Source organism: Molothrus aeneus, chromosome 3 (genome assembly GCF_037042795.1).
Source record: "Molothrus aeneus isolate 106 chromosome 3, BPBGC_Maene_1.0, whole genome shotgun sequence".
NCBI classification, from domain to species: Eukaryota; Metazoa; Chordata; class Aves; order Passeriformes; family Icteridae; genus Molothrus; species Molothrus aeneus.
In genome coordinates this window covers 58,599,081-58,616,074 of record NC_089648.1, presented here as the reverse complement: position 1 = coordinate 58,616,074, position 16,994 = coordinate 58,599,081, and the positions used below count along the sequence as shown (strand labels likewise).

Below are 16,994 nucleotides of genomic sequence, written 5' to 3'. Positions count from 1 at the left end.
TCCTTGGGCAACAGCCACCAGTTCCAGTGCCTCATCATACTCACAGTAAAAACTTCTTCCTAACATCTAAGCTATGCCTATCCTCTTTAAATTTAAAGCCATTATTCCCATATTACTACTTCTAACTATTACTGAATATTGTATAGTGAAGCATAAGAGCATGAAAAGAGGAAAAATGAGAAAGTACATGAGTGGAACAATATTTGAAATTCATGAAAAAATTATTATTATTATTATTATCTCAAAAGTCTACTGCTCATCTCTTGCTTTTACCACAGTATTATCATTATTAAAATTCTTTTGAAATAAGGTAGGAGAAGAAAATCTAGCAATGTAAGACAATTTCAGCGGATATTAGATAGATGGGATCTCTAAATCCAGTTTATTCATCTTGCAGGACTTATGAGTTTGCATTCTGGGTTTCTTCCACCTCCTCCCCATCCACCACCATTACATGTTCAGAAAGTAAACTAATTTGTGCTTTTAACCCAAAGAATCTGCAACTCAAACATGTCAATAGTTAGCTGACCATAAAAGCAGATAGAGCTGCAAAGCTGTGCCTGCTGCAGGTGTATGAACTAACAACGCAAAGAGGATGATGTAGATTGAAAAAACCCAACCCTCTCTCCTGAATTGCTAGTTTGACAATTTTGGTCAAATATTCATGCTGGTTTTGCAAGTATTCAAACTGATTCTGCTTACACTGGTTATGAAATGTACTCTAACACAAAACTTAAGAGAGTCACCCTGAAATTTGGGCTGCAACAATTCCTCAGATTACAAATAACTCATGACATCATTTCTGTAGTCCCATCACAAAGACAGAGAATTTGTGGCAGTTTTGGGGGCATAGTCACCTCTTAAGCCTGGAAGCAAAGAACACATCAGTTGTGCATGGAACAGAAGTATCATGTCCTAAATCAAAAGATAACCTTTACTCACAGCTGGGTAGTCCATCACCTTCCATTCTGCACACTAATGGACAGTTTCAAAATGCAATGATGGCTTAGACAGAAATACCTTCAGACGTAAACAGTATATAAAACACTATGGTGTCACCCAGAGAACTGACTATGCCAAATTCCATATATTCTTTTGAAAAACCTACCAAGTTCAGTAGGCTACGTTAGAAGTATCTAACACAAAATACATCAGACAAGTTCACTTGCCGGCTTTGTAGAACTTAAGCCACTTAATTTTCTTAACTTGGTAGAAAATAAAAATAAAAATCAAGTTACGATTTTTTCAGACTCTATGGGGAAGAGAAAAAAAGTCAAGGGTCTGTGACATCTTATTACAAGAATTAGCCAGATCTGATTTAGAACTCAATGGCATCTCAAACTCTTCTGAAAGGTCAGGACATACCTCACTTAACAACACCCTGGTCTCCTGAGCTTATGTAAGCTACAGAGCAAACATAGATAATACAGTCACACGACCACCAAAAAGAAAATAATTATAAACATTCAGAAAACTCTTAATGCATCCATCTCTACATTTTGATGATAAAGGAATCATAATTTTCATCACATTATATTCCTCTCAAAAAGTTATTTTCCAGATGTCTACCTACTGCTTTATTTCAGCATCCTCCCTTGTGTGAACTGCTAATGATGATTCTAGAAAATCACTATAACTAACCATTTTGATGCAAGAACTTACTTAACTGAGAGGTCAGTTAAAAAATATGGTATTACTGTAGGCAATGACAGTATCAATCAGAAGAGATTAATTCCTCTAATTAAATACCATATAAGAAAAACAGGAGTATTAAGTCAACATCAACAACAATCAGTGAAGATGTTTTAGAAATATTTTAGCTTCATAGATCAAGTTAAATGCTTAAGTCAAAATATTAAGAGGAAATAAAAACCATTTACAGGAAACAAATCAATATTTTACTGATCACACATTGCTAGGCTGCCTCAAAAGTCTTGCAAGCACAAACCTGCAGCAATGCTTTTACTTCAGACTGCAAGTCTGATTACTTCTCACTTTCTCCACTTTATGCTATTCGGTAACTAGCTCCGAGTCAGACCTGTAAGTATCACCACCTGCTCTAGGAAGCTGGAAAAACAGCCACAAAGAACCACCAGCGCTGAGAGAAAAAGACTACAGGCATTGCTCCATTAGGCAAAATAGTACAGCTTATCCTACCAGGGTACAAAAGGCTGCAGAACAAAAAACATAGGTGACCCAAAGGAAAAAAAAAGGCTACTTTAGATTCCTCCTTTTCTTGTAGGCCTCACCACAAAAGTTAAGCCCTCTTTAACAGTCAGAAATGGAAAGTTGGTAGAAGTCAAAGCCCAGGATCCCTGTAACTATGCACTCTACATGCAGTGACTTTTCCCTTGTTACCACTTCTCCCTGTGTAACAGCAAGCTAAGAGTTTGAAGAATTTGATCTTTCTGTTCAGTTCTTCAAAACTTCCATGCTAAAATTTGCAAGTGTGTTTTGAAGAAGAGCAGCAATACAACAAAGCGTAAAAATAATTCCAAACAGTAACTACAAACAAATCAGTGGAAAAAACTTCAAAACTAAATATAGTAGTAACACACTCTCTTGGCTGAAAAGCACTGAATTACTGGTAAAACTCTTGCAGACTATTCAAGCCCTTTGCAGAATTACCAGCCTTCAGGGTATCAGCAAAGACAGTTCTGTCATGTGAATTGATGCGTACTATTGATAAGTAAGTGTCGCCTATGGCAGTGCTTTTCAAGTACAAAGACAGGTCAGAAAACTGAAAGTTTTTCATGCAGAGGAAGATATACCTTAATAGCCTACCAGGCATCTCCTCTAGTGTAGGGGGGTGAAAGAAGCAACAGCTGTTTTCAGAAGAAAAGGTCAGAAGCACTGGCTGAATATGGGAACATATTAAACTCAGCTTGATTCTACATAGGAGTCTTTATGTTACAATCATGTTGATGTAAGGTCTGTATTAGATTATCTCATTGTAGCAACAGTTATGTTGCCTATTTTAATTAAAGTATTCTGAGGTAAATGCTTCAATTCCAGTTAAAGCCCTGAATGTGATCAGGTTCACAAAAAGCAACAAGAAGCCTTCCATACTAAAATAGTGTTGCATTTTAAAAATACAGCTGTGGATCAAGTAACATATTACTGCTCACATCAGAGACAAAAAGTTTTGCATAACTTCGCAGCATGTAAGCATGAGACCACTCTCAACTCACTAGAAATGTTTCTTTAGCGATGACTAGCAGAGTGAAAGCCATCTTCAATTCTTCAGCAGCACAGAGCTTTGTAAACAACAGCAGTGTTTACTTTAATTCAAGGGGAAAACAAAAAAGAGCAGAAGAAAATCAAGTGGGGAGAAGAGGTTGAAAAGGGCTTGTTTGGAGCTGAAAGGATGAAGGGGAGAAAATACAGTGAACCACACTTTTAGAGCATAAACTGAAGGAGAGGGAAAAAACCATGCAACAGTACATCTACTGTTGAAAATGAAAACCCAACTTCTGTTGCTTAACACTACCTCCATACAGACTAGAGATACTCAGCCTACTAAGTGCATTCTTCTTTTTAAAGTTTCCACAATAGGAGCAAATAGTTCAAAAGTATGATCCACGGACACAGAGCTGCCCACTGACATCACTACTTCAATTAGCTCAAAATTAGTATTGAAGAAAAAAGAATTACTATCTATTTAGTGACTGAATTTGCTGTTCAAATGTTTGCACATATAAGATAGACATGATCAAAGGTACAGAAGCCACACTCAAAGCTCTCCAAACCAGACAAAGAAATAATGAATCATAGAAACATCCCAAGTATCCCCAATTCCAACTCACTCCTACACAGTGGTACATTTTCCCTCTATGCTATCATAATTTACATATAATTTCAGGCTAATAATGCTCTGCAAACATATATTAAAGAAAAAATTCTGTAATTTTAATTTATGTCACTGAAAAATGGAAATAACTGTAACTTTAGTCTTGCAAAAAATCTAACAGCAGAATTGTCTTTTATAAAAAACTGTTAATACCCTAGTAAAAGCAAACATCTAGGAAAATGGTACAGGTGGAATTCCCATTATAGCAGAATCTTGCTGTTCTAATAAGAATGTTTAAAATTCATGAAGCTTTGCTTTGACAGATGCCAAATCTCCTATTCCATGATTTTGTTTCTCTGTAGTTTTATTAAAGATATATACACTGCAAAACTTTCCAGCTTTGTTTCTGATTTTAAACAAGGCTAACTGCTCTGTCATGAAAGAGAGCCTTTGCAACACCCAAAAACCTCAGTAAGAGAATTTCCACACAGCTTTTTCCAGTTACCAGTTAGGTACTTGAACTAATACTTTACCTAAAATAATATTATACCTGAAGCATCTGAGAAAGTAGTTTTTAAGAGTAAAACAGCAAGATGGACATTGTCAGATTCCAGTGGACGTGGTCAACAAAACAGTAGCCATGTCCCCACCAAGCAGTAAGAAGGAAACGCAAGCTTTCCCAGGCACTGTGGGTTTTTGGAGGATATATATTCCAGATTACCGTCAGATCGTAAATCCTCTCAATCAAGTGACCCAGAAAAAGAATGATTTCAAGTGGGGTCCTGAACAACAACAAGCTTTTGAACAAATTAAACAAGAGATTGTTCATGCAGTAGCCCTTGGGTCAGTCAGGAAAGGACAAGATGTGAAAAATGTGCTTTACACTGCAGCCAGGAAGAAAGGTCCTTCCTGAAGTCTTTGGCAAAAAGCACCCAGGGAGACTCAAAGCCTGTGATTTCTGCAGTCAGGGATGCAAGGGATCCCAGGCCTGTTACACCCCAACTGAGATACCATCAACTTATGAAGGAGCTTGAGCTGTCTCAGAAGTGACTGGCACTGAATCACAGCTTCTCCTGCAACCCCAACTGCCAATACTGGGCTGGATGTTCAAAGGGAAAGTCCCAGCCACACATCACATCACTGACACCACATGGAGTAGGCAGCTTGTGTTGATCACACAGCAAGCTTAAATAGAAAACCCCAATCACCCAGGGATCTTGGAAGTCAGCAAGAACTGGCATGAAGGTAAAAATTTCAGACTACTATAATCAAAGGAGAAAGGTACCACATGTTGAAGAGGCCCTATTATATAATCAACCACCAGAAAATGAAAAGCGATACACTCTTTACTGACAGTTCCTGCCACATACTGAAGATGGAAAGTTGCCATATGAAATCCTACACAACAAGCTGTAGAAGCTATTGAGGGACAAGGTGAATCAAGCCAGAGAGCAGAGCTGAAAGCCATCCAGCAGGCTTTAGATATTGCTGAAAGAGAAATGGCCAGTGCTCAACCTCTACACTGACTCATGGATGGCAGCAAATAATGGGAAAAGGTCAACTGGCAGCACAGAGGGAAACCCATCTGGGCTGCTGAAATGTGGCAAGACATCACTGCCTAGGTGAAGAAGTTGGCCATAAAAGTATGCCACAAAAATGCACATGTACCCAAGAGCTGGGCTACCAAAGAACACTGCCAACAATGCACAGGTAGACCAAGCTGCCAAGATTAAAGTCTCTCAGGTGGATGTGGACAGGTAGCATAAAGGTGAGTAATTTCTGGCTCAGTGGGCCCATCATGCCTCACGTCATCAGGGAAGCAATGCAACACACAGGTGGGCTTGTGACTGAGGGAGGGACTTAACCATGGACACTATGTCCCAAGTTATCCATAACTGTGAAACATGGGCTGCAATCCAGCAGGCAAGGCCTCTATGGACTGTGGCTGAAATACAAACATGGGGCGGCCCTGCATATGGACTAGATCACACTGCTGAAAACACACCAGGCAAGTGCTACATGCTTACTATGGTGGAAACATCCAGCCTGGATGGCTGGATACAGACCCTGTGCCTGGTGCTGCTGCCCAGAACACCATCTTGGGCCTTGGCCTGTGGCAACATGGCACCCCTGAGAGAACTGAGTCGGACAACAGGACTCATTTCAGAACTAGTCTCACAGACACCTGGCCAGAGAGCACAGGACTGAGTGGTGTACCCTATTCCCAATCATGTGCCAGCCTCTGGGAAAACTGAACAGAACAATGGACTGTTAGAAACCACATTGAAAGCAGCAGATAATGGGGCCTTCAAACACTGGAATCTGCACTTAGCAAAGGCTACCTGGTTTAGTTAACTCCAGAGGCTCCAGCAATCAAGCTGGTCCTGCCCAATCAAAACCCCCACCTACCGTAGAAGGGGATGAAGTCTCCGTGGTGCATTTGAGGAATATCACTTTGGACTGGTCCTGCCTAAAGCAAAGGCAAACCTGTCTGTGTGACTGCTTTTGCTCGAGTAGTTGCTGCGTAATGCAGAGGGATGGGGAAACACAATGCGTACCTCAAAGGGATTTGATTTTTGGGTGAGAACAGTCTGTAATGTTAACTTTTATAACACTAGCTGCTGAATGGCACTGCCACTGTATGCCATAACTACCATGGGCAATGAATATGGTCTGCTCCAGATACATGAGGCTCCTGATGTAGCTCACAACTACCTGGGAGCACTCTTGCCCTGGAAGACATCTAGGATGTCTTCCAGGTACAGACACCAAATTAACTCAATGGACATCTTGGAGGGACAGCCATGGACTATTGAAATTATACCTATGCTTATGTGCATTTATATATGTACATATATAGCTAGTAGGTGTAGGATTTGTGCATGACATGAATGGTATAGACTAAGGGGAGGATAATGTTCTGGCTTAAGCAAGGACAAGGTTAATTTTACAGTAGCCAAAAGGGGGCCTGGCCAGGAGTCAAAGGTTATTCTATATCACCTCACAGCATTTTCTGGGGACAGAGGAAGGAGTCCCTTCTACATCATTTAGTGTGGTAGTAGAGTCAGGTATTCACCAGGCCCTGTGTGGGGAGCACTCATGTGACTCATTCACCTCCCTCATACACTGTTATTAATACTCTTGCTCTTACTGCTCCTTTTCTTATTTCATTGCTATTTCCAGTAAATTGCTCTTATCTCAACCCACTATCTCTACCTTTTGTGTTTCCAATTCTCCTCTCTATCCAACTGAAGGGGAAAGGGTGGGGGGCGGGGGGGGAAGTAAGTGAGCAGCACATAGTTTGGAGCTTTCTAATGGGAACACTAAATTGGGGAATTTCCTCCCTAGACTTTCTTTAGGATGCCTCACTGCTATACCAGAGTCTGTCCACAATCACATAGAGTGCAAACAGAGATAACAGGAGATAAGTGACTGGTTACAACAAACTGGTGGGAGGCATAACCTGAAGCTAGTCAGCAGAAGCTGCTCTTCTCTGAAAGAAATCAAAAATTCCACACCCAGAAAAAAACCCCACACAAACTAACTTGGTTTCTCAAAAACAGAGGGATCATCTTTATTCCATTTTATACTGAAAAATGGAAGTATGATGAAAGAACAAGCATAATTTGACAAGCTACAGAAACCACTTTAATTTTAATTAACCAATTAAAGTTACATTAAATAAGATCTGATAATATTAGCTTTATTTTCCTTGAATTTGAGTTGCTACCTTCATGAGCAGTTTACCAGTGCTCACATACAAACATACTGCCTGAGTTACCTGAAACAAAGCATTAGATAGGCAAGTAAAAAAGAAAATAAATAAAAAACCACCAAACACCCAAATGAACTAGCAGAGAAAAAACACATTTTCCCTGAAATTAGCGCTTATCCTTTCACCTTGATATAACCAGAGATCTAAAAATAGTCATAGAACATAAAATCACTTGTTGTGTCTTGAGCTGTTAGTTTAACTGCTTACATACTGAGCCTTCTAGCAAGAGTACGTACTGTTGTTAACCTTGGGAGTAACACAACATGAAAACCCACTCAGGATTGTAAAAATAACACTTGAGGAAAAATCTCTGTAGCATAACTACTTCAAGTCTTAAAACATTTAACCAAAACCATTAAAGAAAATCTGAGCTGTTTTAAATATGAGTAAAACAAGAAGACCCTTGTGAGCTTCTGAACAGGAAAGATCCACAGACTTTTTTCTAAATGAGTATCCTTTACGAGCAAGCAAAGGTCATTCAGAGTAAAAGAATGAAGCAGGTTGATTTTGATTTCAACAGGCTTAACATGAGGACCGCAACACACTAGCCTTTTTGCCTCTCTTCTTTTGCAAGTGACTCCACCAGGCAAATTAATCTTCCCACATAATTCAACAGTTTATGGAGACAAGATGTTTCAAGACAGAAAATCAGGGCTCATGACAGTGACTAAACAGTTCACCCAATAAAAACTGTTTTCATCTAGTCCCATTCCAAAGTCTTAATGTGCTATGTACAGCACATGTCTTGCCCTTTATCCAAGGCACGATGTACCACCACTGAGTAATTTTATGGTAAGCCAACCAGTTTCATACTAGTTGTTGCCCTGGAATACAACTGAAGAAAATGTTGTGGTATTTTTTTTCCTTAAAAAAAAATCAGGGAAACTGAGCAGAAGGTCTGAAAAAGGCAAAGAAGCTGCACTTTTACCTAGGCAAAAAAATGGTTGAAGCAAACTTGCTCCCAATATTGTGGGGACATGTTTTGCCTCTCTCACACTAGCCTTTAAAAATTCAATTGCAAGCAGTAAATAAAACCCTTAATTCTTAGTCCAGTATATCAAGTCTCATGATTCCTCAAGATACAGAGTTGGATTTCTGAGATTTTTCAAACAAATCAGCTCAGGCAAAATATACTGCAGCTAATGTGTAGGTGTTTTTATAGAGCTTCATTATGCTTTTTGAAACAAAAGGAACAGAAGTCCAGAATTCATGAGAAACAAGAACTAAAGCAGTTTCTAGTCATCCTACCATATCAGGGCTAAAATTGTACAAACTCCTCATTCAGTGGTAACTGTCTCAGATGTAATACCTGGTCTCTAGTTAAGACTGCAAATATTCTCTTTGGATTCCTGACCTTGTAATGGTCTAAAGATGAAAGTAGAATGTAGGGTCATTTGCCTTTTACTAAATTTGCTAAAACCAGTGGGCATATGAGGGAATATGAAAGGGCCAGCAATGTTATATGTGTGTTTTTCTAAAACTAGATTGACGACATGACCCTGCCACTCTCCCCAAGTCAGAACATTGTCATTTATTACTGTGTTCTGTAGCATAATTTCATTTTTGCTTTGGATTAAGTTTTTAAACATAGAAATCTCACAACAGAACTTATTTTACATAGCATTTCTATGGAAAAGGCACTTTCCTCCAAGAATCTTCTCACCTACAACACAGGGCTGCAGTATTCCTAACTTCACTTTTACATAGTTTAATTTCTTCTACAGTACAAGAAAAATGTGCTGGTGACAGTGTAAATTTTTCCCCAAAAAACCTCAACTATTCAGCCTCAACACTAAGTGATTATTCTGCAGCTATGCCATGACACTTAAACAGCATCCTTACTTTCTGAAATGTCACTGGGACTGAATCCAGAAGTGAGAAAAACCTATAGTGTTCTAATCTGCTACATATTTCACCTTACCACTTCAACACAGTAAAAAAATCTGGAGATTATGAAATTTCAGCCTTCAGAAACATGCCTTACCCTTCAAAACAAAAAAAAAAAAATTCAACATGCTTGGAAATACAATGGTCTCGGCATAAGCAAACGCAAGGGAGGGGTGGGGAACAAAAAAAAAGTCTGTAAGTGCACAAATTTCATTAAGCATTACTTACTCTCTGTAATATATTCTTAAGCACACACACAGAGTCAAGAAAGCACACTGGGAAAGTGAGGCCAAATACAACAGCTTAAGTTATCTAATGAGATAATTAGAGGTCCAAAACAGGTTTAATACTAAAATCGCTTACAATCGGGGTTTGTAAAGAAGGAGCAGTAACACTGATATGTAGCAATCCCAGCCTTGTTTCAAGCAGCTGCCTCTAACCATAATATAAGATACTCTTTGACAAATGTTGTCTACAGAGGAGACAAGGCAGCCATAAGACAAAACACAGACTTAAAAATTAATTTAATGCTACAGCATTCTTTGGTTCTGGTTATATATGTTCCCCACTCTGTCCACCCTCCCTCCACCTCCTTCCCTCCCAGACACTGGGTTTATTTCAGACTTGTGGTCAAATAATGAAATGCCCTACCAGGAAAAGTACCAAAAAAGCCATACAAGAAAAAAGGATTCAGTCCTCTAAGAGAAGATCAATGATACATAGGGCATATTTCTTTAGTTGCTTGATGATGAAACAGCAGCAGTTACAGTATTATTTAAACACAGCTTTTAAGTGCAACTTCAAAGGGAGAAACCAAATGGGATAAAACAGCTTCTTTCAGCTGAGCAAACAGCAAATCAACTGTTTACAAATAATGTCTACAAAGTACAAAACACTGTGTTTGGAAATTGAAAGTTTCAGATCCAAAACTGAAACCTTCAAAGAAGTTTGCAGGATATACTTGGTATATTCTGACATATTTTAATTGATGAATCCCTGCTTTTGTGAGTAACTGGAAACAATAAAAGTGTTTCAACAAATGTGAAACCCAAGGACATTTTTATCACCAGATTTTAATTTTGGTTTGATTTTCCAAAGTAGGAGAATTTGTGCTGAATCAGTTAGAATTCAAAGGTCTGCCTAGTATGAATTCAAACACTTGAATTAAGAATATGTATTTCAAATCCCATATACAGGAAAACTGAGTATTTCAAATTAGAAAAAGCTGTTCCAATTTTCCATTGCGGTAAGAGAGCACATCATGCATTTTAAATATATACTGAAGCTTCTCATACTCTTAATAACATTCTGTGCTCTTAAAATGTTGTAGTCAAATTCTTATCCAGGCCACTATAAAGAATACCACAGTTATAGTGTATACTTCTCTACCCACAGTAAGGGGATAGCAGCAAATTACAGTAAAATCTGGTGTTACATTTAGCTGTACAACACTACTAATTAGAGAGTAATTTCAACAATAAATATTTGGTTAAACTCTGCTTTGTCATCAGTGCAAGCAATTTAAGATGAAACTGATCTTTCAGAGAGTTCATAGGGTTGGTTTTTTTTTGAGTCTATTTTTATTTTCTGGTTACTGAGCATCTTTTCCTATGAAACAGTTTTCCAGAGCTACTGCTTAGCAAACAGAAAACCACACACAATGTTAAAAGTAAAAGGGAAGATTCAAGCCTAGAAGACCATGGCAATCCACAGTTCTCTTTAAACTGTCCTTAGATAACCCTATTTTACTACTCAATGGCAAGATCTTCTAACAATGACCTTACAGAGCACACATGCTGCATGACTCAGTAAGAGCAAGGTAAGCTAAAAGACAGGCTTTATCACACCCTTCATAAAGAGTACAGGGAAGAAAAACCAAGATACAGACAAATATGAGCCCCATGGTAGATACAATATCAAGTAAAACACCCAGTTAACCCCCTAGACACTGACAAGTCACCAGTTTTAAGAGAGGCTCTTCTTGCAATTCATCACAAGAGCTCTCTGATGAGCCATGCTGTTATTAATAAAAGCACTACAGAGATGAACAGTAGTAGTACCTTATCTCCTTTAGAAAAAAAAAATCCAATCAAAGAAACACATAAGCAAAATACTACTACCTGCTTTTGAGAATCCACAGAGACAATCAGTTTTTACACAAGAGGCCAACTTCACTGAAGTCAGGCCTTGAAAGCATCCCATACTTTAGCGCAGTCATGAAACATTATACCATCAAAGGCAGCTGTGATGTGCACAGCAAAGGGTTGGCATCTGACATGTTACAACACCAACTCACAGAGTTGTTGTAATGCAGTGTTTGCGCATTACAACAACTCTAAGACATCAGACACTACAGCAAAAAAACCCTTTTTTTCCCCCCTAAGTCTATTAAAATAAATAAACCTGCATTCTTGCTGAGCTGTCCCACCTGCAGTACACACAGGTCAATAATCTCATACTATACATGGAACATACTTTCCTCATTTCACTAGCCAAACAACAGCTATTTTTGGATTACCCAGTAGCAATTAATCAATATTCTGTTGATAAGGCCTTCACTTAGTCTGCAAATCTTTAGGAACTTCTCAAAGACAAGGTGAAGTCTATAGAGGAAATAAGTTACCAGTAAAATTTACCTTCACAGAAGAGTGCGCACTACAAAGCTCTTAAGTAGAAGTCAAAATATTTACGGTATCATCTAGATGGTTTTTTCTATATAATATCACAAAACTGACGACTCAAGCCATGTAAATTTATCCCATCAATAGCTAAAGTAAGTGAGAAGTTGAAACAGAACACAAAATGTTGCCTATTTAGTAAATTCACACAATGAATCTTCTGACCTAAAAAAATAAAGCACAAATTACCTTTCACTCCAGTAGGAATCTCGAAGATTTGTAGAGTGAAATCAACTATGACAACTGGATATCAGCACAATATCTTGCTTGCCTGTAAGGGAATAATTCAGAGTCACATTACATCAAAAAATTAACCCACCAAATAAATTAGAAAACCAGATAAGTGAACAATGCTGAAATGATAAACATTTTGAAAATGTGAACACCCTGACAAAGAGGAAGAGAAAGAAACCCCACACCTAATCATTTAACTTGCACTTTGATTTTTGTCTCTTAACAAAATAGAAGTGTGGCAGTTTATTTTAAAGTCTAACTCTCTTAAAGCTTAAAGTAGTCTGCTTTCAAAACAGATGGCCAGAAATAACCCCTTACAATGCAGTTTGGCTTCTTGTATAGTCCAGACTACAACAATCAGATGCTTCCACATCCCCTTTTCTTGCTCCCATCCTCTTTCTTGTGTTCACTCATTGTGTGATTACACAATGAACAGTTTTCCAACACTGCTTTTCTTGGGTTAATTTTGCTTGCAATGAGGAATACAGCCACCTCCCCTCTTCTCACTCCCCCCTACTTAAGACCAATTCCAGAATGTCCCCCCTACTTAAGACCAATTCCAGAATGAAACCACAGTTTGACTTAGTACATCTTCTCCAGGAAAGCATTCAACCACTACAAATATCTAGTGGCAAATATGGTACACATTACAATCTTCAGTAAAATGACTTTTAACCTACTGAAACTTACACACAGTAAACTAAAATGTGGAAAACTTCCTCTTTCAAAAATTAGAATAGAGCTACACATTACAGACAACTATTAAAAACATAAACCATTTAGATCCTTTTTCTACCAGTAAATACTTTCATAGCTGTCATCCATGTAACAGGTATACCCAATATAATTTTATTTTGTTCCCTCCCTTTTAATCCTAAAATAGATCAATTTTTTGCACTAAAACATGCTTCCCAGATTAACACCAAAAGGAAATGCCAGTTTCAAAAAGAAACCCCACAACCACCAACTACAGATTTTTTTTTTACTTTGTCATATATTTTAAACATTGCTTATAAACCTAGTTTGATTTTTTTGAGCACCAGCTTAAAGAGAACATGTGTCCAAGTTACTTATCACAACCCACAATGCCTTCTTTACATGTCTGTACTTCCCAGAACACTTTTCCATTCTCCACCTATGACCCACATTCTTCATCTTTAAAGACATGACTTGGGACCTGGTCCCATGAAAAATGAATATTCTGCCTATATCCACACTCACAAACTGATTCAGATCATGCTGGCTACTAGAAGTAATACAGTTATTCTTCAGGTTACCTTCCCTAAGTGAGAGCTCTTCAGTGCTGCCACTGAACCCCCAGTAAGACATCAGAAAGCCAAACTAGCTTCAGAATGTTACCTGTTTTGGCCCTTGAATCTAAAAAAAAATTTATGAATTGACTGCAGTTACTGGAAAATTATCCAAGTAGAAGTGGAACAAAAGGTCTATTTCCAGATGAATGAAGCCTGGAAGTTTATTCCACACAGCCCTGGATGTTAAGAAGTTGAAATTCCCCCTCTTCTCCACTATCAACAAAGGTGCAGAGAGAACACATTTTTGCAAGTCTTGTCTAGGCCATTTAAATTATATTTTTACAATGCAAGCTCATCTGCCACAGGTACAAACTGTTGATAGAAATTTTCGAGATCAGAAAACACTGAAGGGAAGGTTATTTTCTAAGCCCAAAGGTAACGAAACTCAGCAGAATGTTGCAATTTAGGCAAAAGCAGCTCAACTTCCCACCCAAGAGGTCAACAGCACACAGAAAGCAGCATGACCAGCAGAAATGGAAACTTGGAAGGGAGGAGAGCAGCAGCTGAAGCTGAGTGCTTCTGCTGAATGCCCTTCCAGGGCCACTGCTGCCTAACCCAGGGTGCCACCAAACTGCTCCTATTCTGTAACTGGCTGGCTCCGTAGCTTAGCGGCTTCATTTTCCTGCTGTTCAAAACATGATGCTAAAGGACACAGCTTTTCTTTTAGATAGTCTCTCAAAGAAGCATTTTCTCATTTCAACCTCTGCAGGACTGGATACACACGAGTTGATGAGAATTTGCTGAAGGCTAAGTTCTGTAGAACTGTGCTTGCTGCATTTCACTAATACTCTGAAAGCACCCATGACGGCAGACAGAAAAGAAGGCTATGAAGCTAAGAAAATGCACTTTAAAGCAAATATAGAATATATAATTTACATTAAAATTATGGTCTTGGAGAGCTTTACAAGAAGTAAAACACACACCAAACCAACTGCTTGCCAGTTACTACTGGTATCAAAGCACCTTAAGTTTACTTTAGCTGGCTATTACTTGCTCTCTGGCAGCAATTTTTTTTGGAAGGTGGAAATCATAATCATTAAGCTGACAAACCCTCAAAACAACTCCCTTCATATCAATCAGCAATCCTTCTAGCCATACACATGTGTGGACAACACTATTAACATCAAAAGGGATTAAGTTCAACTCAGTGGAATCTTTACCTGTGAAAAATTCTGCACACTAAAAAAATGTTACCACAGTGTTAAAAGCTCTTTTGAGTGTACTCAGACTTCAGAGTACTGTAATCAAAGCTTTACAAAAGAACAATAATAGGAAAAGAACTTTTAGACCTAAATTTATAAATAATAATTTTTTTTTAAGATCTTAGTGCATAATGCTCAGAGGCTAGGTCACCACATCTTGAAAGGGGGCCTTATTTTAAAACAGTAGACACAAACCATATAAGAGGATCCTACACTTATTTTTGCCCTAATCCTGAAGGGAAGGGAAATTAGCGATGTGAAGTCTTCCTCGATTTCACCCCCTATCTGATTCTTGGCAAACAGCCTCAATGCGGGGGCCTATTTAGCTCATTTTTCTGCAGTTGCTAACTTAGAGACGAAAGAAAGGAACAGCCCAAGATGCAAACAGATGAAGTTATCAGGAGGAGAGGAGTGGTGCTCTGGGAGGAAGGAAATTAGGAAACCAACTGCTTCACTTCACGCAGCATTCACGCGACGGGTGCGGGAAAGGCACCAACAGCCAGCAGGACAGATTTTTATCGGGGAAAAACACCCCTTTTCTTCTGGCCCCAGAGCAGAGGCGGGCGAGCCAAGACCGCGGTACATGCAGGCACGGAGCGACCGCGGGAGCCCGCGCAGCGCCGGCCGGGGTGCCCCGAGCTGCGGCCGGAGGCGGCGGGCGCGGCACTGCCCGCGCCGGCGGCCCCGCCAGGGAGGCTTGGAAGCGAGCGGCGAGGAGCGGCCCCGCACGGCTCGTCTCGCCGGGACCAGCGCCCAAGGCTGCGGGAAAAGGAGGAAGGGAGGAGCCAGCCCCGCCGGCCGCTGCGCTGCCCGCCCGGGGCGGAGGGGCTGCGGCTCGGAGCCGCTCGCCCCCGCCGCCCCCGGACGCGCGTCCTCGGGGCCGCTGCCGCCCCCTGCCGGCCGCGGCACTGACAGCCCCCATCCGCCCGCCGCGCCGCAGCTCGGGGCCAGCACAGAAGGAGGGAAGGAAGAAGGCAGCTCTACCCGATCAGCCCGGCCGGCCCCGCCCGCAGCCTCCGCATCCCGCGGCAAGCGGAGCGGACCCGCGAAAACGGCGACGGATACGCGGCAAAGCCGCACCCAGCGCAGCGCAATGGTGGCCCGACCCCCTCCTCCCTGCCATCCCGCGCTCCCCACTGCCGGCGTAAGTGGCGCTCCCTCGGGAGCGCTCCCGCTGGTACCTGCCGCTCGAACGACGGCTGGCGCCCGCACGCTCCCGAAGTTCCCGGCCGCGGCCGTCAGCCCAGCCCGGGAGAAAACCCCGCCGGCCCCGCCCCCCGACCAATCCGCGCCCCGCCCGCCCCCGCGCCCCGCCTCCGTCCCTTCCCGGCCTGGCGGCGCTGGCCACGCCCCCGCACTCTCCGCGTCGCCATTGGTTAGCGCAGTTGTCAATCTCCGCGGGCAGCGCTTCGCCCCCGCCCGCTCTTCCTGGGCCGTTTTCAGCGGTCACTGCCCGTCGGGGGTGCGGTTCCAGCCCGGGGCTGGGACGGGTTTCGGGAGCGTCGTCGCAGCGTGGGTATCTCACCGGAGAGACACAGTCCGGCAGCGCCGCTGGCGAGCTATGGTCCCGGGCGGGTCCGGGCAGGGCGCCGGCCGTGCGCGCGGTGCGGTGCCGCTGTCCCGCGGTGTCTCCAAGTGGAATGAGCTCCCGCGGCACCGCGGGCTGCGCGGGTACGGAGGGGAGGCGGTGACCCCTCCCGGCTCCCCGCAGCCCTCGGCAGTTGCCGCCTCCAGCAGGGCCCCCGCGCGCGGGTGGAATGGACACGCCACTGGGAACCCGCGGGATCCCCGCGGTGGCCGGGCCGGAGCGACCCTCCCGTGCGGGGAAGTTGAGGGTCGGGACTGCCGCAGCCTGCCGATAGGATCAGCAGGTCGAGAAGGGGCAGCCAGGGGCTTCAGTGTCCTGCTGAGGGACAACGGGAGTGAGGTGAAAGGAGAGCGTCAGGCAGGGTGTAAGGAAAAAGTTACTCATGCTGCGGACAGCTGAGCCGTGGGAGTGGGTTCCTCAGGGATTTCCACTCCCAAGCAGATGCAGTCCTGAGCAACCTGGACTGACCACGCAGCTGGCCATGCTGTTGAGCTGGAGGTCAAGTGAGAGGCCTCCTTACAACCTGC

At 41.8% G+C, this 16,994-nt stretch overlaps 1 protein-coding gene across 16 annotated transcripts in view; it reads right to left on the bottom strand.

Annotated features, from left to right (window-relative positions):
* The window catches only part of EPB41L2 (erythrocyte membrane protein band 4.1 like 2), a 108,963-nt gene extending 92,845 nt beyond the window's left edge, over window positions 1–16,118 (bottom strand). For all 16 annotated transcript variants that reach the window (XM_066547007.1, XM_066547013.1, XM_066547010.1 and 13 more), the window contains exons 1-2: window positions 16,061–16,118; window positions 12,320–12,401 (exon numbers count right to left, since the gene is read on the bottom strand). The gene's annotated coding sequence lies outside the window, so the exon portion shown is untranslated. The remainder of the gene's footprint in view (window positions 1–12,319; window positions 12,402–16,060) is intronic.
* Window positions 16,119–16,994: the final 876 nt, after the last annotated feature.